Below are 25,299 nucleotides of genomic sequence, written 5' to 3'. Positions count from 1 at the left end.
TTGGACTCCACACATATTCTGGAAGTAGAGATGACAGAATTTGTTGTTGGACTGTGTGACTGGCCTTTGTCATGGCTCCCAATGATTCCTACCTTGCTGTGAGTGTGGGCTAGACCTAGTGACTCACCTCCAGTGAAAAGAATGTGGTTAAGTGATGGTATGTCAGTTGTAAGATTAGGTTACAAAATGTGACTCCTATCTAGCTGCTCCCCTTCTCTCTCTCTCTGGCTAACTCTGGGAAAGCCAGATGGCACACTGTGATCTTCATTTCGAGAGGTCCACGTGGCATGTGTCTCCAGCTAACAGCTAACAAGTACCTGAGACCTGCCAATAGCCACATGAGTGAGCTTGAGAATGATCCTCCTAGTCAAGCCTTGAAATGACTGTAGCCTTGGCTGACACCTTGACTGTAGCCTTGTAAGAGACTGAGGCTGGTGACAGCTAAACCATGCCCAGATCCCCAACCTATAGAAACTGGAGTATGACAATTTGTTGCACAGTAATAGAGAACTAATATAAGTTGGATATGGGATATAAGAGAAGGAGTACAGATGATGACTCTAAGGGTTTTGGCCTGTGCAGCTGGCATCTGGAGTTGCCATTTACTGAAGGAGGAGGAGGTTGAGAGGGAAGGGAGGAAGCAGGCATTGTTCTGAATATTTAAGATACCTATTCAATGGAGATTATGAACATGCAGTTATATATTCAAGGCTGGAATTTAGAGATCTGGGCTGTTCCAGCCTTTAGCCCATTTTTTCTATTGCTTTGTCTATCTTTTTCTTATTAATTATAGGAGTTATTTATATAATAGAGATACAGGCCCTTTGTTGGATATATGCATTATAAATATCTTCCACTCTATGGCTTACCTTTTCACTTTCTGAGTCCTGATTTACAGTCTAAATTTTTTTTAAAGATCTTATTTATTTATTTGACAGAGCGAGAGATCACAAGTAGGCAGAGAAGCAGGCAGAGAGAGGGGGAAGCAGGCTCCCTGCCAAGCAGAGAGCCCAATGCAGGGCTCGATCTGAGGACTCGGGGATCATGACCTGAGCTGAAGGCAGAGGCTTTAACCCACTGAGCTACCCAGGCACCCCACAATCTAAATTTTTAATAGAGCTTGATTTATCCATGTTTCTTTTTATGCTTAGCACATTTTATGTTCTGTTTAAGAAATCTTTTCCTACCCCATGGTTATGAAGATATTTAGAAGTAGAAATCTGAGGACCTTTAGTGTAACAGGATAAGATCACCTATGAGTGACTGTAGTAAGAGAAAAAAGCTTGGGTGGCCCAGGGCATGTCAATGCTTAGAAAGCAAAGGGGTGAGAGGAATTGGCAGATGATAGTGAGAAAGAAGGGGTGTCTGGGTGGCTCAGTGGGTTAAAGCCTCTGCCTTCAGCTCAGGTCATGATCCTAGGGTCCTCGGATCAAGCCCCACATCAGGCTCTCTGCTCAGCGGGGAGCCTGCTTCCTCCTCTCTCTCTCTCTCTGCCTACTTGTGATCTCTGTCTGTCAAATAAATAAATAAAATCTTTTAAAAAAAAGTGAGAAAGAATAAATGGTCAGTGACATAGGGGAAGACATAGCTGAGACACAGTGGAGTCCCAGAAGTTTCCAGGTGAGGTCATTAACGCTGCCATATACTCCTGGTAAGCGGAAAGGGCAGAGACTCAGGGAAGAGTTGGAATTGGGAGAGTGGAGGCCGCCAGATAAGCACGTGTATAATAATAATAATAATAATGAGTGTATGTGTGTATGTTGGGGAAGGGCAGCTATAAAGTCTGACTGAAGCAGAATGGAAAAAGAAGAAGTGAAGACAAATAGAGACCAGTCTTCTGAGGAACTTTGCTGCAGAAGAGAAAAGTAGGATGGTAGCTGAAAGGAAATGTACAATCACAGAAGGGAATTTTTTTTTTTCCATGAAAGATATTATGGCATATATAACATTGAAATAGGTGACCAGCTGGTGAGAAAAAACCAACTGAGGAAATAAATTGAGGAGGAGGACAGAGGTGGTTTTAGTGCTGGAACCATGTTCCTGAGTTGGTGAGAAGAGACAGGGTCTGGGGCACCAATGGACAGGACACTCATGGATGCAGCAGGCTGGTTGGTGTGGTTGTGGAAGTAGCTGGAAGGCCTTCTCTGGCTGCTTTGGTTTTCTCCGTGAAGTAAGAATCAAGGTTATCAGTCAAAAGAGGAACAGGGAGAAGTCTGCGACTGTAAAGGAATATAACAGAATTGTTGAGTCCAGACTGTGAGCCAGGCCACCTGGGTTCACATCCCAGCTCTCCCATCTAACAACGACTATGTACCTTGGGCAAGTTCCTTAACCTCTCTGTTTCCTCAGTCTCCACGTCTATGAAATGCAGATAACAGTATCTACCTCATAGAGTTGTTATGATGATTAAATGAATTAACACACGTAAAGCAAAGTTTTACTTATATTATAGACAATATTGAGTTTCTGGACCTATTAAGGAATTAACATGGACCATATGAAGTCAGCAAAGTGGAACCACAGGCATTTCCCTGAGATCTGCCTGTGGGTCAGAAGAAAGAGAGGTTTCAGACAACCTGGTGGGAATGCTCCATTTCTCAGCTCCAGCAGTCTGTTACAATCTTCTAGGGAGATTAACAAAATTATCTATGCTTGGGCCCACCTTCCTAGATTCCAATTTGCTGATTTAGGATGGAGCCTATGCTGGTATTTATGAAAAGCTCTGTCTGTGAATGTAAGGTGTAGCTAGGGTTGGGAAGTGCTGGTCTCTTAGCTATATACTTGCTGTGGAGATGGGTGATGGGCAAGTGGAGTTATGTCTAATAAACATCCTATTCATCTAATAAATGATGCCCCACCCATCTACAACGCAACATGCTAGATTTATTCTGGTTCTCTAAATGGTTTCTCCATAAGAGGACGGTGCAGTGATCACACAATCAGAGTTTGTAGTCCAAGTGGTGGTCACCTCACCAAAAATGACTAAAGTGACTTTGTTGTCATATGCAGTGGTGTGACTCTCTCAGGGCACAGACAACACTGTTTCTGGGCTTTTGAAACACAAGGCGCTAGCCACAGACCAAGGGAAGTCACTAAGGAGATGCCATCTTCTCAGGCTCATCTGTTGGCACAGCTTCTCAGATCTTTCCCTGAAGATACTTCCAGCTGAAAAAAGTGAGCAGCCAGATCTGCCTACCACATTTCAGAAGTGTGGTGAGAGGGAGAGTAGAGAAGGCTGGTTTAGCTCTCATACCTATGATTTTGATAGAAACACTGGACATAATTTCTCACAGTCTACAGACATGGTTCCTAGTATATAGCCCATTGCCTATATCAAAACCCACTGCTAAATTATAATATCTCTGAAATGCTGATAACAATTATATCTACCTCATAAGGTTACTGGAGGTAGGGTCTGAAATCTATATTCTAATAGGCTTTCTGGAAAAATACTATGCATGACAAAGCAAAGGAATCTAGAAAGTTTTACTTTCCATGAAGAAAACACCTGAACAAGTCAAATAGTAAGGGAGACCTTACAATCTAACCGGCTCCTTTTCCACCCCCCAGAGACAATACCTTAAACTCTTAATATTCTTATTTTTATTATTTTGGAGGTTATCCCCACTGGGTAACTTATTAGATAAAATTAAGAAGTATTTCTATTTCTTAACCTAACAAATAAAGTAATTTTTATTGACTCCCTGATATGAAAGAGAAGGATTTTGTTCATACTACCCTATTCCTTTCTCCTCAATGCTATAATTGCTTTTTTAAAAATTTTTCTATTAATCGCCACTGTAACAATAATATTCAACCTCTATTTCTTTTTACATAAAAATTGACATCCATCCTGTCTTGACTCCCCACCCCTCCTACTCCTTTCCTTATATCAGATATATTTTGACTTTTACCCGAATAGATTCTTCAACAGATAGACCTTCCATACATGTATCTGCTTCCCTCTGCCCCTGCTGCCATTTTTGGTCTCACCCCTCATATCTGCCTTCCACAGATCTGTTGCCTCTCAACCCAAAGTTTTCTCCACTGGGCAGATGGCTCCCTCATCCCCTGCCACTGATGCTAGGCTGTCACCCTTCCCTGCCTTCTCATCAGGCAATTGACTCTCAACTACTTTCCACTTTCCACCTTCCACCTTCCAGAAATGTGTTGAAGCCTCTTATTCTTCTGGGAACCTCAGTTCCATTCTCTCCCATGGTCTGGGTTTATTCCTTCTGGTACTTCTATATTTTCCTTTTGGTTGATCTGGGGAGTAATAGAAAGCAAATGTGTGCACCTAGTCCACCTCCATGAAACAGATGTCCTAGAACTCACTTTATAGAACAATGGACTGTATGCTCATGGTCATTGTGCATCTCAGTTCCTATTCCCTCTTAATTATGTTTGTTCTGCTTTTTCTTATTTGAAGACTATTCTTGAGAGAATGTGTGTCAAGCAATTTTTCTTTCCTTTTTCATCGGTTTATAACATGCTATTTTTCTTCTATTACACTCTTTTAAAATCTACCTTATTGCCATTGAAAACATTTCTTCATAGACCTCAGCTTGTTCCATCTATAATTCCTGGATGTTTATCCCACTCCTGGGTATTTAGCCTTCGCCATACTTCAACCTCTCCTTTCATTTTGAATCTAACTTTTAAAAAACAAAGCAAAACCTCCTTTTCAAAAGTAAGTAAAAATACAAGAGTGAATATCTCATTTCCAAAGACAGCAACTCTGCTGCTCTATAAGTCAGCGCTTAAGGGAGTCAGGTTTTAAACCATTAGTCCTCTGTGGTGTGAATGTATCTAGCTCCCCTGTACCATGTTAGCTTTGGAATGGGGTTGACCATATTCAAATCCTGCCACTTACTTGGGTGTGTGATCTCCAATAAGCTTCTCCCCAGTGGGCAGAAGCTAGTGAACCATTCTCCAAATCCTTCCCCCTTTCCTCCTGGAGATTATGATCCAGGCTCTATCTCTTAGACTCCTTTCCAGTTAAGTAACCATGATATTGAGTTCTGGTCACTGGAACACGGGTGGAAATTCTGGCCCACAAAAAACACAGAGTCCTCCATTATCTCAATCACCCTGGCTGCTGGCCTGATTCGAAAGTCCAGGGCAACCCTGGAAGACAACAGGGTCTCCCTCTGTGCCTGGAGGAGAAATTCCACCCCACCCTCCACTGGTGCTGCCAATGGGATGTTACATGATTAAGAAATAACCTTGCGTGATTAAGCAACCAGCTTCCCTTTTGTTAATCCAATGAGATTTCAGGTTTCTGTTACCGCAGTTTGCTTTACCCTAAACATATACCTGTACTTAAGTTACGTTATACTTAACTTCTTAACTTCTCTAAACTTCACTTGCCTCTTCAGGATCATTCTAGCACCTACCTTCCATTGTGCTGTTAAGAGGATTAGAAGAGAAGCAATGAATGCAAACTACACTAATGCACAGTGCCTGGCAAAAAGCAAGTACACAAAAAAAGACTCATTCCTATTATTCTGTGAAGGCTGTTATTAATTGCTGCTATTATGTCTGATGTAATAGAAGGCTCTCTCACACACATTAAAATGCCCATTCCTTGCTACCTGAAATTCCACCACTCCTTTCTGTAAATGTGTCCTCTCTTTTAAAAAGTAACTTTGCCACCTTTAATTATAAAATAAACATGTTTATATATTTAATGCAAAAACAGTATAAATAATATAGAACTTCTAAAGAACAACTATTGATCATCTAGAATCCTGTCATCCAGAGATAATCACCACTACCATTTTGCATATGCCTTCCCAATTCTTCATCTATTAATACAGGTATGCACACATGTAATACACATACATATTTATAATCCAAATAGGGATAATACTAAACACATAGTTGCTTTTTCCACCTAACATTTTATCTTGTACAATCCCTTATGTGTTCAAATAGCCTGAAAAGATGATGTCCCTTTGATGGATACTTTTTTTTTTTTTTAAGATTTCATTTATTTATTTGACAAAGAGAGACAGTGAGAGAGGGAACACAAGCCAGGGGAGAGGAAGAGAGAGAAGCAGGCTTCCTGCTGAGCAAGGAGCCCGTTGCGAACTTGATCCCAGGACCATGGGATTATGACCTGAGCCAAAGGCAGATGCTCAACCAACTGAGCTACCTCATGGGTGCTTATTGGTGTATAAAAAGTTGTTTAACTATTGTATGGGTCTATCACACTTTATTTTTCCATTCCTTTCATGTAGCATATCTCTGTTGCCTCTATCAGAATAACCTATGTGGAATAAACCTCCTTGTATATAAAATCTTTGCCTCTGATAATTATTTGCCATTTCTGCTTTTATTTTCCTTTATTTGGACCTTTAGAAATAATATTTGACCCCCCAAAATGATAGAATAACTGATACTTATTTCATTGTGATTTATGTTTTATCTTTCCTACTTTTTTCCCTGTGGTTTTTAAAAGCAAAAATTCCCTGGAAAAGGCTGCAGATCTTTCCCTGAAGGTCTCATACTAATAGTTTATCAGATTGTTTTATTTGCAGAAAGGACAGAGGAGCTGTATCTAAACTGTGAAAGTTCTAGGTAGAAAGAGTTGTGAGAGACAGGAAGTGAAAGATTCAAGATAAAATCTCTGCCTATCTCACAATTTACATGTGAAGGGACATCTCCTCTTCTGTCATTCCAACTTCAGTGGGTGAGCTACCATAGTTTCTCCTTTGTGCTCAGCTAGATGCAAAAAGAACTTGAAGCATTAACAAGCAAGGATCTTGCTTAATTGAGTTTTTGCTGAGTATATAGATAACATTAACAATAAGAGTAAACAATACCATCAATGAAGCATAATCCTTGCAGGACCTCCTGTTTACAGAATGGCTTGGGCCAGTGTCTATAGATAAATTAATAATGATTCCAGCTTCCTCTGTCTCTGGCAGCTAAATCAATGCCCACTCTTCAGATCAAGGAGATGCAGTATTTCTCCACTACATGTATCTTGGCAAAATGGTTGAAAATACATAGGAAGATAGTTTGCATCCTTCTTGGAAGGTCTCATCGATTGCAATTTTATATTCCCACAGCTGGAATGAACCACGTGAGTCCACAACTGGTTTGGCATGTGCAGCAGAGTTGTTATCTAAGGTAAATGCTCTCCTATCTCATTTACTTCCAAATTGTTATCTATCCTCTTGGGTGAAGGTCTAGTCACAGATATTTATTGAAATTACTACGTAGCTCTGCTTTCCCCTCAGGCTTCTATCAAAGTGTAACATTAAAATGATGGACACACATCTGCCTTCCTAACTGTCCTCACACAAAGAATGGTCATTTGCAATAATATCCTCTTGAAATAAAAAGGGCAACAGTATGAGGTACAATCAGGGTCCCATCAGGAGACAGATGGCACACTTATATTAGAATAATTCATGGAGGGGCGCCTGGGTGGCTCAGTGGGTTAAACCTCTGCCTTTGGCTCAGGTCATGATCTCAGGGTCCTGGGATCGAGCCCCACGGTGGACTCTCTGCTCAGCAGGGAGCCTGCTTCCCTGTCTCTCTCTCTCTCTCTGCCTGCCTCTCTGCCTACTTGTGATCTCTCTCTTTGTCAAATAAATAAATAAAATATTTAAAAAAAAGAGTAATTCATGGAGGATTTAAGGAAAGGACTATTTATAAATAATTTATTTATATTTATTTATAAATAAATAAAGGTGTGGGCAGGGTGTAGGGAAACCAGAAGTGATAGAATGATACACTCAAGTCTAGTAAACAGTGGGGTAGTGAGCAACCCTAGGCCCGACAGGCCAGTTACCAGACCCAGAAAGAATAGAATCATTTGGAAATGTCTGTGTTAACTTACTTCTGATAGAGGGATGCAGCCAGCCCTGGGTGACCCTGTGGGGAAGGAGTCCAAGAAATAAACACCTGGACCTCACTCTCCTCAACCTCTTGATTTCCCACTGGAATTTGCATTGGTAGAACCCAACCAGAAGCCCCATTATGTAATAGCCCATACAAATCAGTCTTCCAGGGTAGTGACTAGAAGAGAAGAGGGAAGGTGAAGAATGTATGTGGAGACACATGAGAGATACCTGGCAAAGGGGGAAGGACTAAGAGTTTGGCTTGCATATACCATTATGAGGCACCTATTAGACATCAAGAGGTGGTGTCAGGTAGGCAGCTGCCTCTGTGACTGTGGTTCAGGCCAAGGCCTGAGCTGGAAACAGACCTAAAAAGCACATAGATGCTTTTTAAAGGAGTAAGACTAATGGTGGTCATGAAGGGTTGTGAGGAGACACAAGGACTATGAGCAGGATCTAAGTCTCTTTGAGTGAAGAGGGTGGACAGAAAGGAAAGCTCAAGAGTGATAGAAACTGGAGGGCAGGTGAGCAAAGAGTAGCATGGAAGGCAGGGAGGGACCAAGTGCCAGAGTCACAGGCAGCCCATGAGTCAATTTGGAGGAAATGTGGGCCCTGGCTGGCATTACGAGGGGCTCTCTGTGTTGCAGTGCGGCCTAAGGGACCAGAGCCTGACTGCAGAGCATGTGGGAGAGAATGGGAGCAGGAGAGTGGAGACTGTGAGTGTGAGCAACTCTTGTGAGGAGTTTCTGCTGCAAAGAGGGGAAAGAAATGGGAGAGAGCACTCAGCAGAGTCAAGAAAAGGTCAATTATTATTATTTTTTTTTAAATTAACATATAATGTATTATTTTCTCCAGGGGTACAGGTTTGTGATTCATCAGTCTTACACAATTCACAGCACTCACCAGAGCACATACCCTCCCCAATGTCCATAAGCCAGCCATCCTATCCCTCCCCCCTCATCCCCCAGCAACCCTGAGTTTGTTTCCTGAGACTGAGAATCTCTTACGGTTTTTCTCCCTCCCCAGTCCCATCTTGTTTCATTTTTCCCTCCTACCCCCCTATGACCCACCCCCCCCTCAAATTCCTCATATCAGAGAGATCATATGATAATTGTCTTTCTCTGATTGACTTACTTCGCTTAGCATAATACCCTCTAGTTCCATCCACCACATTGCAAATGGCAGGATTTCATGTTCTTTTGATGGCTGCATATCCATTCCTCTGTTGATGGATGGATAAAGAAAATACAAAGGTTGATTATTTTTAAGAAAGGAGAAACAGGAAACCTGGGTGGCTCAGTCAATTAAGCGTCTACCTTTGGCTCAGGTCATGATCTCAGGGTCCTGGGATCAAGCCCCATATCGGGTTCCTTGATCAGCAAGGACCCTGCTTCTTCCTCTGCCCCTCCCCCTCCTCATGCTCTTTTTCTCATTCTCCCTCTCAAATAAGTAAGTCTTTAAAAAATTAAAAATTTAAAAATTTAAAAAAAACAAACAAACAAAGAAGAAATAACATTAGGTTTTTATGCTGATGGGACTAACCCAGGAGAAAGAACAAAAATTATGGCAGAGGGGTGAGAGGGGCCACTGTCACCTCCACAGCCACAGGGAGCACACAGGCCCCTCTGTTAGGGAGCAGTTGCCACTCAGTGCCAGCCACTAGTAGCTAGGTCCCTGGTTTCTCAAGAGAAGCCAGACACTGACCTTTTTTTCTTCTTTTTTAAAACATGAAGTCTCCTGATATTTAAATGTTTGCAACTAATTAAAAGCATTTTTTAAAATTCTCTGAAGTCCAAACCAAACTCATCTGCAGGCTGCCAGTTGATGACCTCTCCTATAGGGCAAAGTTGTGTGCCTTCCATGGTGGCCTCCTGTTTGAGGGATGTCAGAAGGACAGTGGCAGTTTGAGTTCTAAAGTCTTTGAACTTGCAAATGTCCCCACATTGGTGCTTGAGCGGGGCGGGTAATGATACAGTCATTGTCTCCTTTGTAAAGGGCAGAGGAACTGAGGTTGCCAGAGATGACTGCATATCCTATACTTAAGTCCTCACAGTTAATGCTTAGGCTTCACATATGCCCTTTACCTCCTCCCATCTCCATCTTACTAAGGAAACTTACTATTGTCTGCAGGCCAATGCAAATAAAGGTCACCAAGAGACACTTTGCAGCCAAACACTGAATGCTGGCAAGGTAGAAGGGCTGATTATTTGTAGGTTCCTGGCTAATAAAAGAAATGCTAATCAAACAGGGCATTCCTCCTGGTCAGAAACTCAGAAAGAGCCTAAGCTGTCAGATAGCCCCAAGCAGGACAGTGCTTGGCTGTCCAAGGATATCCAGCACCTGCATGGAAAAACTGCAGAGCCTGGTGAGTTGACAGTCCCTCACTGACCCACAGAGGGCACAGGGACGGCCAGGCAGGGAGGAGGGAGTACCAACTTTGGCCATATACTGCCTCCTCCAGAAGCCACAGTGAGGAGGAAAACCACCACAGGTGGGTTTCTGCATTTTTATACACACAGAACTGGTCTGTATAACAGGGTTAAAATCCTACACCTCTCCAGTTTTCACCATGTGACTACAAGCATCAAAAACATTTCTGAGGGGCGGAGGAGTCAAGATGGCGGAGAAGTAGCAGGCTGAGACTACTTCAGGTAGTGGGAGATCAGCTAGATAGCTTATCTAAAGATTACAAACACCTACAAATCCAACGGGAGATGGAAGAGAAGAAGAACAGCAACTCTAGAAACAGAAAATCAACCACTTTCTGAAAGGTAGGACTGGCGGAGAAGTGAATCCAAAGCGATGGGAAGATAGACCGCGGGGGGAGGGGCCGGCTTGCGGCAAGAGGCGGAGCAACGGAGCACAAAATCGGGACTTTTAAAAGTCTGTTCCGCTGAGGGACATTGCTCCAGAGGCTTAACCGGGGTGAAGCCCTCGCGGGTCAGCGTGGCCTCAGGTCCCGCAGGGTCGCAGAAGGATCGGGGGTGTCTGAGTGGTGCAGAGCTCACAGGTATTAGAACAGGGAAGCCGGCTACAGAGACAGAGCCGAGGAGTGACTCTCAGCTCGGGGTTACCTTGAACCGGTCGCAGGCTCGGTCAGCTCGGAGCGCGGCCGGAGGCCAGGGTGGCGGGAGTCATTGGGCGCTGTTCTCTGGGGGCGCACTGAGGAGTGGGGCCCCGGGCTCTCGGCTCCTCTGGGCCGGACACCGGGAGGCCGCCATCTTCATTCCTGCCCTCCGGAACTCTACGGAAAGCGCTCAGGGAACAAAAGCTCCAGAAAGCAAACCCGAGCAGATTACTCAGCCCAGCCCCGGGTAAGGGCGGTGCAACTCCGCCTGGGGCAAAGACACTTGAGAATCACTACAACAGGCCCCTTCCCCAGAAGATCAGCAAGAAAACCAGCCAGGACCAAGTTCACCTACCAAGGAGTGTAGTTTCAATACCAAGGAGAGCGGCGGAATTCCAGAGGAGGAGAAAGCAAAGCACGGAACTCATGGCTTTCTCCCCATGATTCTTTTAAAGATTTTATTTGTTTATGAGACAGAGAGAGATCACAAGTAGGCAGAGAGGCAGGCAGAGAGAGAGAGGAGGAAGCAGGCTTCCCATGGAGCAGAGAAGCCGATGTGGGGCTCGATCCCAGGACCCTGGGATCATGACCTGAGCCGAAGGCAGAGGCTTAACCCACTGAGCCACCCAGGCGCCCCTCTCCCCATGATTCTTTAGCCTTGCAGTTAATTTAATTTTTTTTTCTTCTTTTTCAAATTTTTCTTCTTCTGCTAAATTTTTTTAACTTTTACCCTTTTCTTTTTTAACATTTTTTAACTAGTTTATCTAATATATATATATTTTTTTTTCCTTTTTATACTTTCTCTTTATTGGTTTTCTTTTTTTAATTTTTTTTTTCTTTCTTTCTGAACCTCTTTTTATCCCCTTTCTCCCCCCTCACGATATGGGATCTCTTCTGATTTGGCTAAAGCATATTTTCCTGGGGTTGTTGCCACCCTTTTAGTATTTTACTTGCTCCTTCATATACTCTATCTGGACAAAATGACAAGGCGGAAAAATTCACCACAAAAAAAAGAACAAGAGGCAGTACCAAAGGCTAGGGACCTAATCAATACAGACATTGGTAATATGTCAGATCCAGAGTTCAGAATGACGATTCTCAAGGTTCTAGCCGGGCTCAAAAAAGGCATGGAAGATAGTAGAGAAACCCTCTCCGGAGATATAAAAGCCCTTTCTGGAGAAATAAAAGAACTAAAATCTAACCAAGTTGAAATCAAAAAAGCTATTAATGAGGTGCAATCAAAAATGGAGGCTCTCACTGCTAGGATAAATGAGGCAGAAGAAAGAATTAGCGATATAGGAGACCAAATGACAGAGAATAAAGAAGCTGAGCAAAAGAGGGACAAACAGCTACTGGATCACGAGGGGAGAATTCGAGAGATAAGTGACACCATAAGACGAAACAACATTAGAATAATTGGGATTCCAGAAGAAGAGGAAACAGAGAGGGGAGCAGAAGGTATACTGGAGAGAATTATTGGAGAGAATTTCCCCAATATGGCAAAGGGAACAAGCATCAAAATCCAGGAGGTTCAGAGAACCCCCCTCAGGATCAATAAGAATAGGTCCACACCCCATCACCTAATAGTAAAACTGACAAGTCTTAGTGACAAAGAGAAGATCCTGAAAGCAGCCCGGGAAAAGAAGTCTGTAACGTACAATGGTAAAAATATTAGATTGGCAGCAGACTTATCCACAGAGACCTGGCAGGCCAGAAAGAGCTGGCATGATATATTCAGAGTACTAAATGAGAAAAACATGCAGCCAAGAATACTATATCCAGCTAGGCTATCATTGAAAATAGAAGGAGAGATTGGGGCGCCTGGGTGGCTCAGCGGGTTAAAGCCTCTGCCTTCGGCTCAGGTCATGATCCCAGGGTCCTGGGATCAAGCCCCACATCGGGCTCTCTGCTCAGCAGGGAGCCTGCTTCCTCTCTCTCTCTCTCTCTCTCTCTCTGCCTGCCTCCCTGCCTACTTGTAATCTCTGTCAAATAAATAAATAAAATCTTTAAAAAAAAAAAAAAAGAAGGAGAGATTAAAAGCTTCCAGGACAAACAAAAACTGAAAGAATTTGCAAATACCAAACCAGCTCTACAGGAAATATTGAAAGGGGTCGTCTAAGCAAAGAGAGACCCTAAAAGTAGTAGATCAGAAAGAAACAGAGACAATATACAATACCAGTCACCTTACAGGCAATACAATGGCACTAAATTCATATCTCTCAATACTTACCCTGAATGTTAATGGGCTAAATGCCCCAATCAAAAGACACAGGGTATCAGAATGGATAAAAAAACAAAAACCACATATATTGCCTACAAGAAACTCATCTTAAACCCGAAGACACCTCCAGATTTAAAGTGAAGGGTGGAAAAGAATTTACCATGCTAATGGACATCAGAAGAAAGCAGGAGTGGCAATCCTTATATCAGATCAATTAGATTTTAAGCCAAAAACTACAATAAGAGATGAGGAAGGACACTATATCATACTCAAAGGAACTATCCAACAAGAAGATCTAACAATTTTAAATATCTATGCCCCTAACGTGGGAGCAGCCAACTATATAAACCAATTAATAACAAAATCAAAGAAACATATCGACAATAATACAATAATAGTAGGGGACTTTAACACTCCCCTCACTGAAATGGACAGATCATCCAAGCAAAAGATCAACAAGGAAATAAAGGCCTTAAATGACACACTGGACCAGATGGACATCACAGATATATTCAGAACTTTTCATCCCAAAGCAACAGAATACACATTCTTCTCTAGTGCACATGGAACATTCTCCAGAATAGATCACATTCTTGGTCCTAAATCAGGTCTCAACTGTTATCAAAAGATTGGAATCATTCCCTGCATATTTTCAGACCACAATGCTCTGAAGCTAGAACTCAATCACAAGAGGAAATTTGGAAAGAACCCAAATACATGGAGACTAAACAGCATCCTTCTAAAGAATGAATGGGTCAACCAGGAAATTAAAGAAGAATTGAAAAAATTCATGGAAACAAATGATAATGAAAACACAACGGTTCAAAATCTGTGGGACACAACAAAGGCAGTCCTGAGAGGAAAATATATAGCAGTACAAGCCTTTCACAAGAAACAAGAAAGGCCTCAGGTACACAACCTAACCCTACACCTAAAGGAGCTGGAGAAAGAACAAGAAAGAAACCCTAAACCCAGGAGGAGAAGAGAAATCATAAAGATCAGAGCAGAAATCAACGAAATAGAAACCAAAAAAACAATAGAACAAATCAACAAAACTAGGAGCTGGTTCTTTGAAAGAATTAATAAGGTTGATAAACCCCTGGCCAGACTTATCAAAAAGAAAAGAGAGAGGACCCAAATAAATAAAATCATGAATGAAAGAGGAGAGATCACAACGAACACCAAAGAAATACAGACAATTATAAGAACATACTATGAGCAACTCTCCACCAACAAATTTGACAATCTGGAAGAAATGGATGCATTCCTAGAGACATATAAACTACCACAATGAACCAGGAAGAAATAGAAAGCCTCAACAGACCCATAAGCAGTAAGGAGATTGAAACAGTCATCAAAAATCTCCAAACAATCAAAAGCCCAGGGCCAGATGGCTTCCCGGGGGAATTCTACCAAACATTTAAAGAAGAACTAATTCCTATTCTCCTGAAACTGTTCCAAAAAATAGAAATGGAAGGAAAACTTCCAAACTCATTTTATGAGGCCAGCATCACCTTGATCCCAAAACCAGACAAGGATCCCATCAAAAAAGAGAACTACAGACCAATATCCTTGATGAACACAGATGCAAAAATTCTCGCCAAAATACTAGCCAATAGGATTCAACAGTACATTAAAAGGATTATTCACCACGACCAAGTGGGATTTATTCCAGGGCTGCAAGGCTGGTTCAACATCCGCAAATCAATCAATGTGATACAACACATTAATAAAAGAAAGAACAAGAACCATATGATACTCTCCATAGATGCTGAAAAAGCATTTGACAAAGTACAGCATCCCTTCCTGATCAAAACTCTTCTAAGTGTAGGGATAGACGGCACATACCTCAATATTATCAAAGCCATCTATGAAAAACCCACCGCAAATATCATTCTCAATGGAGAAAAAAAGAAAGCTTTTCCACTAAGGTCAGGAACACGGCAGGGATGTCCGTTATCACCACTGCTATTCAACATAGTACTAGAAGTCCTAGCCTCAGCAATCAGACAACAAAAGGAAATTAAAGGCATCCAAATCGGCAAAGAAGAAGTCAAACTATCACTCTTCGCAGATGATATGATACTATATGTGAAAACCCAAAAGACTCCACTCCAAAACTGCTATAACTTGTACAGGAATTCAGTAAAGTGTCAGCATATAAAATCGATGCACAGAAATCAGTTGCATTTCTCTACACCAACAACAAGACAGAAGAAAGAGAAATTAAGGAGTCAATCCCATTTACAATTGCACCCAAAACTATAAGATACCTAGGAATAAACCTAACCAAAGAGACCAAGAATCTATACTCAGAAAACTATAAAGTACTCATGAAAGAAATTGAGGAAGACACAAAGAAATGGAAAAATGTTCCATGCTCCTGGATTGGAAGAATAAATATTGTGAAAATGTCTATGCTACCTAAAGCAATCTACACATTTAATGCAATTCCTATCAAAGTACCATCCATTTTCTTCAAAGAAATGGAACAAATAATCCTAAAATTTATATGGAACCAGAAAAGACCTCGAATAGCCAAAGGAATATTGAAAAAGAAAGCCAAAGTTGGTGGCATCACAATTCCGGACTTCAAGCTCTATTACAAAGCTGTCATCATCAAGACAGCATGGTACTGGCACAAAAACAGACACATAGATCAATGGAACAGAATAGAGAGCCCAGAAACAGACCCTCAACTCTATGGTCAACTAATCTTCGACAAAGCAGGAAAGAATGTCCAATGGAAAAAAGACAGCCTCTTCAATAAATGGTGTGGGGAAAATTGGACAGCCACATGCAGAAAAATGAAATTGGATCATTTCCTTACACCACACACGAAAACAGACTCCAAATGGATGAAGGACCTCAATGTGAGAAAGGAATCCATCAAAATCCTTGAGGAGAACACAGGCAGCAACCTCTTCGACCTCAGCCGCAGCAACATCTTCCTAGGAACATCGCCAAAGGCAAGGGAAGCAAGGGCAAAAATGATCTACTGGGATTTCATCAAGATCAAAAGCTTTTGCACAGCAAAGGAAACAGTTAACAAAACCAAAAGACAACTGACAGAATGGGAGAAGATATTTGCAAATGACATATCAGATAAAGGGCTAGTGTCCAAAATCTATAAAGAACTTGGCAAACTCAACACCCAAAGAACAAATAATCCAATCAAGAAATGGGCAGAAGACATGAACAGACATTTCTGCAAAGAAGACATCCAGATGGCCAACAGACACATGAAAAAGTGCTCCACATCACTCGGCATCAGGGAAATACAAATAAAACCACCATGAGATATCACCTCACACCAGTCAGAATGGCTAAAATTAACAAGTCAGGAAATGACAGATGCTGGCGAGGATGCGGAGAAAGGGGAACCCTCCTACACTGTTGGTGGGAATGCAAGCTGGTGCAACCACTCTGGAAAACAGCATGGAGGTTCCTCAAAATGTTGAAAATAGAACTACCCTATGACCCAGCAATTGCACTGCTGGGTATTTACCCTAAAGATACAAACGTAGTGATCCGAAGGGGCACGTGCACCCGAATGTTTATAGCAGCAATGTCTACAATAGCCAAACTATGGAAAGAACCTAGATGTCCATCAACAGACGAATGGATAAAGAAGATGTGGTATATATACACAATGGAATACTATGCAGCCATCAAAAGAAATGAAATCTTGCCATTTGCGACGACGTGGATGGAACTAGAGGGTATCATGCTTAGCGAAATAAGTCAATCGGAGAAAGACAACTATCACATGATCTCCCTGATATGAGGGAGAGGAGATGCAACATGTGGGGTTAAGGGGGTAGGAGAAGAGTAAATGAAACAAGATGGAATTGGGAGGGAGACAAACCATAAGTGACTCTTAATCTCACAAAACAAACTGAGGGTTGATGGGGGGAGGGGGGTTGGGAGGGGGGTGGGATTATGGACACTGGTAGGGTATGTGCTATGGTGAGTGCTGTGAAGTGTGCAAACCTGGCGATTCACAGACCTGTACCCCTGGGGATAAAAATATATTATATGTTTATAAAAATTAAAATTTAAAAAAAAATTAAAAATTAAAAATTAAAAAAAAAAAAAACATTTCTGAGGTCATAGCACTGATTTCCCCTAGCAGTGCCTGCCTCTGCCTGGAAGTGGATTATCAGTCCCAGAAAAACTGTATCTGGGGTGATTTCCTCTTATTTAAGAAAGAATCACTAAAACTCCAGTTGGGACAGAAATAGCTTTCATCTTTGAAACATTCTGCTGTCACTGACCTTTCGATTCAGTCTGCAGAGGTCAAGTTGCAATAATGTTCCAAGTAACCGGTCACACTGTTAAGCTTTAAGCATACCTGTTTTCCCCTCTATCCTGCTAAAACTTGCCCAGTGAGGGCAAAGAAGGGTACATAGGGTTTGAGTAGGCTGAGGAGAAGAGACAGAAGAGAGAGAATTCTCCATCAAAAATGTTTTAATGTCTTTATCAGGGAGGCTAAAATCTCCCTGCTCTAGGTGAAAAAGAAACTGGGGGAACATTTATCAAGGGTTCCTTGTAGAGGAAATTCTGGGAAACTGAGAGTATGGCAAGTACAGTTTTTCAATCTCTCCAAATTCCCACATAAAAATCGAGTAAGATAGGGGAGCCTCTGTGGCTCATTCGGTTACACCCGACTCTTGATTTCAGCTCAGGTCACAATCTCAGGGTCATGGGATTTAGCTCCATGCTTGGCAGGGCATCTGCTTAAGATTCCTCCTTCTCTCTCTCTCTCTCCTCCCCTGCCCCTCCCCCACCCACTCTCAAAGAAATCAATAATTTTTTTAAAAAAATGAGTAAGATAGCAAAACCAAAAACCTGTGGACAACAGTTACAACAAAACAAGTTATCCCCATGAATCCCAAAATATAACCCTCACAAGACCTGCATGGTAGCCTGTCTGTGTAGGAAGAAGCAAGCAAGCAATGGGACTTCTCGCTTATGGACTGAGAACAGAAAAACCACACTGTAGTGAGATATCACTGGAAAATATGGAGGGCCAATTGGAGAACAGAAGCTGAAATTGGGCGGCTGAGCTCTTGCCAAAAGCAAGTGAATGCAAAGGGCGCTCAGTAAGAGAGACTGAAGGGGCTCCCTTCTAGGATGGGACCCTGACTGCAAAGAAACTGATGGGAGTGCAATCCGGGCAGAATAGGGACACAGAGACAAAGGGAAGAGAAAGTTCAGACCAAAGTGGAGGAGGAAAACAGAGCCAAGAGAGCTGAGAAAGAAAGCTGCTATGTATTTGAACACAACACTAAAATAACTAGATGGGGGCTCTGTGAAGTAAGAAATGTTTCATGAAACCCCTGCCTCATTCTAAAGTCCAGAAAACTTAATTTCACTATGAAATGTGCTACAGAATAGTATCAAAGCAGATGCCATACCAAGTTATTATAAGGAAAAAGAAAATAAGGAACTGAACAGCATCCAACAGGCAAAGAAAGCATGCCACAACACAGAACAAAACTGTAATCTAATACTTTGCAATGAGTTCAAAGACATTAAGAAAATGATAGAAGACTTGAAAAAGAAAATAAAAATTAGAAAAAATTTGGAAATGAGTTGGCAAATACAAATTAGAAATAAAAAATCACTTCAGGAATGAAGAGTAAGCATGAAGGAAAGTAACAACAAATATACACAACGGATAATACCTTAAGAGAAACTAATGTGCAAAAGAGAAAACTCTTAATAATCAAAAAGTAATGAAGAAAGAAATTTTTTAAAAGATTTAGGAGAAAATGAGTAATGTTAAAGATAAGCAAAGGAACTTGAATGTATTGATAAGAGTCCCTGTAGAAGAAAAGCCAAAGGGAATAGAACAAATACTAAAAACTATAACTCAAGAAAAACTTTTCTAAAACTACATGTATATATAAAACTATATATATGAAACTTTTCTAAAACTATATGAAACTATATATATGAAACTAAATGCTGAAAAAAAAAATACTATGAATATCAACCCAGAATGACCACTACCAAGCCATACTGGGAAGAGACAGGAAGGGAAAATTGCTTGGGCATGTAGAAAAAGAACAAGTGAATTATAAGGGAAGGAAAAATTAAATTGCCATTAGTATTTTAAAACAGCAGTGTTTTTTCCCAGAAGGACATGTTGTAACATAGTTAAGGTACTCAAAGAAAGAATAAGCCAAGGATTTAATATCCAGTAAAACTTGTTTTCAAGTACAAAGGCAAAGACAAACTTATCAACATACACAGATGCAGGGAATATTATTCCTAAGAACCTTTCCTGAGGAATGGGCTTCAGAAAACCCTTCCTGAGGAATGGGTTTCAGACAAGATGACTAGGGCAACATTGACATAGGATACTTTGCCTGTGGGCCAAAGATGACATAAGGGTTAAGAAACTATTTGTCTAAACAATTAGATAAAATACAACTATTAATAACTGGGGGGTAAGAGCAAATGCAAAATACATGCACATATGTGTGTATGTCTACACACAGTTATCTTTTTCAAGCTCTGTCCATCTTAAGAAACAGAAGACTGATCCAGTGTAAGCATCCCTAACACCACATATGATTTTAAAATATAAATTCTCACTAATAAAACCTTATTAGAGAAATGGTAGATTCCAGGCATGACACAGAAGTATACAGGACAAGCCAGAACATCTTGTCATACCAGAAAGCAAAGAAGCTATTGATGACTACTTAGGTCATGTTAAAAGGATTCAAAAGAGTCGCCTTGAAGAGGCTTCCACTGAGCAAATATGTGATCATTTGAGCTTCAGTAATAATAAATGTAATGTATTCAAACCTATAAGTATATCAAAATCTATAAGTATTTTTTTTTAAGATTTTATTTATTGATTTGGCAGAGAGAGCACAAGCAGGGAGAGCAGCAGGGAGAGGGAGAGGCGGAAACAGGCTTCCCATTGAGCAGAGAGCCCAATGTGGGGCTCAATCCCAGGACCTTGACTGAGATCATGACCTGAGCTGAAGGCAGATACTTAACCGACGGAGCCACCCTGGTGCCCTAAATCCATGAGTTCTTAAAAAATTTTGTAAAAAAGGTATTAGTTGTTGGGTTGGCGGTTCCAGGAATGCAGGAAGAACAATAGAAATGACCACTGGGCCGCCATCTTCCAGTCCCCTCCCCCCACTTCCTTAACCCTAGACTCTCCGGCCAAAAGGGTGTACGCCCAGGTCATGTCTCCATAGGTAACCTGATACCTATGCAGGAAACAGGAGTATCAGGAGCCCTCACCCCATACCTTCCGATCACCAAATATGGATGTGAGCCCATGCCCCACCTTGGCCCGATAAAAGACCCCCTGCCAACTCCCTCCCAGTGCGACTTCCCCCACTCCACTTTCCGGAGTGGAGGAACCTCGCCTGAGGGTGCCCACCTCCTCCCGGAGCGACTTTCCTGGCTCCCCTTCTCCCGAGCCCTGAAACTTCGCCAGAGATGCCTTTAATAAATCTTGCCTTGCGCCCACCTTGCCTGGTGTTGTGTTTACCTCGCCTGCAAAACTTTACATTAGTCATCTCTGAAGTACTGGTTCCTGAGAATTAGCAAATAAAGGGAAAGAATCAAGCATTTATCCTTCTCTCCCTATATGAGCTATACCACTGATAAATCAAAAGCAAATGAAGTATCTCTTTATAAATATATTCCAACTAATAAATGGGAAAGAAACTGTAGAATAAGAATAGCCTCATTTTGCTATTCTAATGAGTTAAAAGATGTAGCTATTAAGCATCAAAGTTGTTCCTATCCTAAAAAGAGAGACAACCTGATACCATGTGCCTCCTATGATCTTGCCAAACACTACATAGAAACTTGCCAAAGGGAGAAAAATATGAGTCTGATCCACTGTCTGCACCCAGTTGCCAGTTTTTAAGAAATAAGAGGACAGGGCAACATGTTGTACTGCACCAAGAGGCTGCAATCAGCCAAATCCAGACTTGGAGGAACTCTAAAGTCAAATGGCCTGGAGTCTTCCACATAAATTTAGAGGCAAAGAAAGTGATGGAAATGGATAAAAGAAACTTAAAGATATATCAAATTATAAAAATGAGCAAGACTAGGGGCACCTGGGTGGCTCAGTAGTTAAGCATCTGCCTTCAGCTCAGGTCATGATACCAGGGTCCTGGGCTTGAGCCCTACCTACATTGCGATCCCTGCTCAGTGGAAAGCCTGCTTCTCCCTCTCCCACTCCCCCTGCTTGTGTTCCCTCACTCGCTGTCTGACAAATAAATAAAATCTTTTTTAAAAATGAGCAAGACTATACAGGGTTAAGAATACACATATGCAGAATAACACTATAACAATGAAGCAAAGTGATTACAATAAAAAGTCAGGATATGGTTACTTTTCTGGGGAAGTTGGAACTTCTGGGTAGGTATTCTGTCAGGGTTCTCCAGGAAACCAACAGGATATATATAGATATAAGAGGATTTTTATTACAAGAATTACCTCACTTAACTGTGGAGGCCAAGAAGTCTCATCATCTTTCATGTGCAAACTGAAGAACCAGGAAAGAATGGTATAATCTAGTCCAAGTCTGAAGGCCTAGAAATCCCTAGTCTGATTCAACTATTAATCTCTTCCAGAGGCACCCTTACTGACGTAGCCAGGAATAATGTTTTACCAGCTATGGGGACAGTCCTTAGCCCAGTCAAATTGACATGTCAAATTAGCCATCGTGGTAGCTGACAAAGTTCTATTTCTTGACTTGGCAATTTCAAGAATGTTCACTCAGAATAAGTGATTGCCAATATAATTGTTTTGTACCATCTTCTGTATCTGTGTTTTATTTTATAATAATAATATTATATTGTCACAATAATAGCCCATTTGAAAGGACTCTACATTCTCCGTAGGTGGGAGAAGAGTCTGCTGTAAGGGGAAGAGATGGGATCAATTCCCCAACAGAAAATGTTGTCTAACCAGGAAGCAAGATGGCCCTTCCCAGGATGCTGATGAGCCACCAGCACTTCTTTGTTTTTCCTCACCCTGTGGGGAAGATCACTCAGCCTTCCCAACAGAACTCTCAATTAATACATTGAATCATTGTTATTTTTATGACAGGAGATATGCAAAAAGTACTTTAACTCAGGTCAAAAAAGCTCAAATTAATTTCACAGACACCTTTTAAATGGATTGCAAGCACTGTCAAATCCTATTTCATCTAGATAGGTTCAATTCAACTGTTTGCTATGGTTATCTTGTTGGGTCCCCAATGTTGGGTCCCCCAATAATGGGTCCGTGATTAAAGGAGCGAGACTGATACAAAGCGAAGGTCAAGCAAAGCTTTATTTCACGCCAAGCATTGAGAATCAAACCGACCGGCTGGGGCCATGCCTCTTACAGAGAGCTTGACCCCTCCCTGCCTCACAGACTAACTTTTATAGAGCAAAGGCCATGTGGTTGAGCCTGGCCACACACAGGTGGCCAATGAGATTGCAACACACAGAGAAAGCTGCACAGTCATGCTAGGTCACACACGGGTGCCAGTTGAACTACAATTTACCCCATAGTAGACACTTGAACCAGCCTATCACCTTGGTGAGAATTGGCGCCCAAAAGGCTGGGCCCACACTCCTTGGTAGCTAGGGAGACAGTATGCACGCTTTACCGATTGGGTGTCTCCACCTGACCTGACTCATCCCTGCATTCGGGCTGTTATCTCTACCTGACCTGACCCACCCTTGTATTTGGGCTTTGCCACCTGGGACTGGTTTCCCGGAACTGCTCCTAAATAAGTTCCCCTGGGCTGGGGGCGGGGGTGGTGGTGGTGGTGGGAGGCAGGGTCAGTTTATGTTTTACTGCATAAACAACAAAATGGCTATTCAGCCGAGGTGGGGCCACTCTGGCTAAATAGGCCCTTACAATCTAATTCTTGATGGTTGAATGGCTTTTAAAAATTGGTAAAACAGAAACATTTTATCCAATTAAAAATTTTTTCCCATCACAATAAACTTATTAGTCACTAGAATAGATTACTAAAAGAAGTTCTGCTATCTCCTTCCCATGAGACCCTAAAAAGTCATCTATTCAGAATCCCCTAGGTGTGGGTGCATATGGATACAGGGCCAACAGATGCCCACAGGTGTCTCCTAAGAAGACTGTAATTGCCCGGGTGCGCTGGACATCATAAGAAAGCGGAAGAGCTCTGTGGTTGAAGCCACAGACATGTATCAAAAAGATTTAAATTCACATCCTGGCTTTTGTCCCTGACTAGCTCTGTGACACTGAGCAAATCAATTAACCTCTCCAAATATTTATTTCCTTTACTTGTAGAATGAGGGTAGTAATCACAACTATTTCATTAAGTTGTTCCGAGAATTGAACTGAACGTAATGACGGATGTCAAGGGCAAGATCCCTATCACTCCACAAAAGCTCACTACGTGGGAGCTATTATTATTAACATTATCATCATCATCACCAGAGGGAGGGTCTTTTGAGAAACAAAATACTTCAGACCAGTGACTTCTCAAAGAGTAGTCCCCAAAGCAGCAGGCTGTGTATCCCCTGGGGACTTCCTAGAAATGCAAATCCCTGCAACTGCCCCCATCTCAAACCCCAGACCTACTGAATCAAAACCTCTGGTTCAGAGCCCAGTAATCTCTGTTTTAATAAGCCCTCCAGCAATTCCAGGCACGCTGAAGTTTGAAAACCATGATCTAGTGCCATCATTTGTTGAAGCTTCTTGCATACTTTCACCACCAAAAAGCTTTAATTTTTCAGGAAGGCTGCTAAATTTTCGTTTTTTTAATTGACTGAGAACAATTCACTTGAAATCTAGCCTTGATTGTATTCTATCAGCCAGTGGCGCCAAAGGGAAAATCCAGGTCTAAAGCCCCATTAGCCTTTAAGGACACTGAAGGCAAGACTGTGACTTGTCAGCTCTCTGTTCTCCAGCATCTCACATTGTCTGACAAGTTGTAAATACTCAATAAATATTCATTGTCTGAACAATGAATGACGAGTTAGGAGAAAGGCTGGAGATGATTATAGCATTCAACCAGCAGATAAATTTCCATCTCAGGTCATCTAACTTAGGATTTTGTTTAAAAATGCTTGCTTTCTATAAAACTCAGGAGACATTAATTTGTTTGACTTAGTCAGCAACTTAAACATGTCTTATAAAAATGTATGACTTCCAACTGAAATTGGAAAAAAAAAAAAGGATTAACAGTGATTTTAAAGCCTCAAATAACTGAATTCCCAATAAAAGTGAATTTGGGGCAGTACTCAGTTTGCTAGTGGGTTAAAGAGGCAACCAAAAGAAATCAAATGGACGGAAAGGATTTTAGTTGTCATTTTAAATGCAATTCTGAGGCTACATCCTGGAAATAAAGAGAGGGGACTTGCTTTCTCATTCTATATATGGATAAATATTATAGTAGAAGCAGAAATGATTGTTTATAGCCTGAAGCATGACAAAATCCAGATTAATCAAAGGAAGGTAAATAGACTCTACTGAATATAATTTATTAAGGCAGGGAATTGTAAAAATTTTGTTTTAGGAAGATTTTTAATAATTCTGTATTTCAGTTAATCTGCATATCTCATTAGACACACATCTGTTAATTAAAGTTTAACATATTTAGAAAGCAGCAGTCATGTTGTCAAGGTGAAGCACCACACCTTCATATAGAAAAATATCTTTTCCTTTAGGAATTTGTACATAATACTCACAACCACAATTTCAGGAGGCATAGGAAAATTAAATGCAGTCTGGCACTTAACCACACCTACAGACTGAATAGAAAAATATTAAAGTAATTTAAAAAAAGTGTCAGACGCAGTAATACCAGGATCATCCATATTTGTTTCTTGTATTTGACCATCTATCAGTGTGAATAGACCTCAGTAAAAATGAACAGTTTTATCAATATTCTCAGCAAAACATATTTGGTTTCATCAGTGTAAGATCTACTGCTACCAACCTTGAAAGACTGGTCTCCTGGCCCTGGTAAGCCACCTTTCCTGGAGATTTGAGGCAGAGAATGAATGAAAAACATATATTATTTGGAGCAGCTCTGTACATTAGAGAAGAAGAAAAGTGAGTGACTGACAGCAATTTCTTGGTGGCACTTGATGAAATAATGCAAAGTTAGCTTATGAATTAATAGAGACATG

The sequence above is a fragment of the Lutra lutra genome, chromosome 7 (assembly GCF_902655055.1).
Source record: "Lutra lutra chromosome 7, mLutLut1.2, whole genome shotgun sequence".
Lineage (NCBI taxonomy): Eukaryota > Metazoa > Chordata > Mammalia > Carnivora > Mustelidae > Lutra > Lutra lutra.
The sequence above is the reverse complement of the archived record's forward strand: the minus strand, read 5'-3'. Positions refer to the sequence as shown.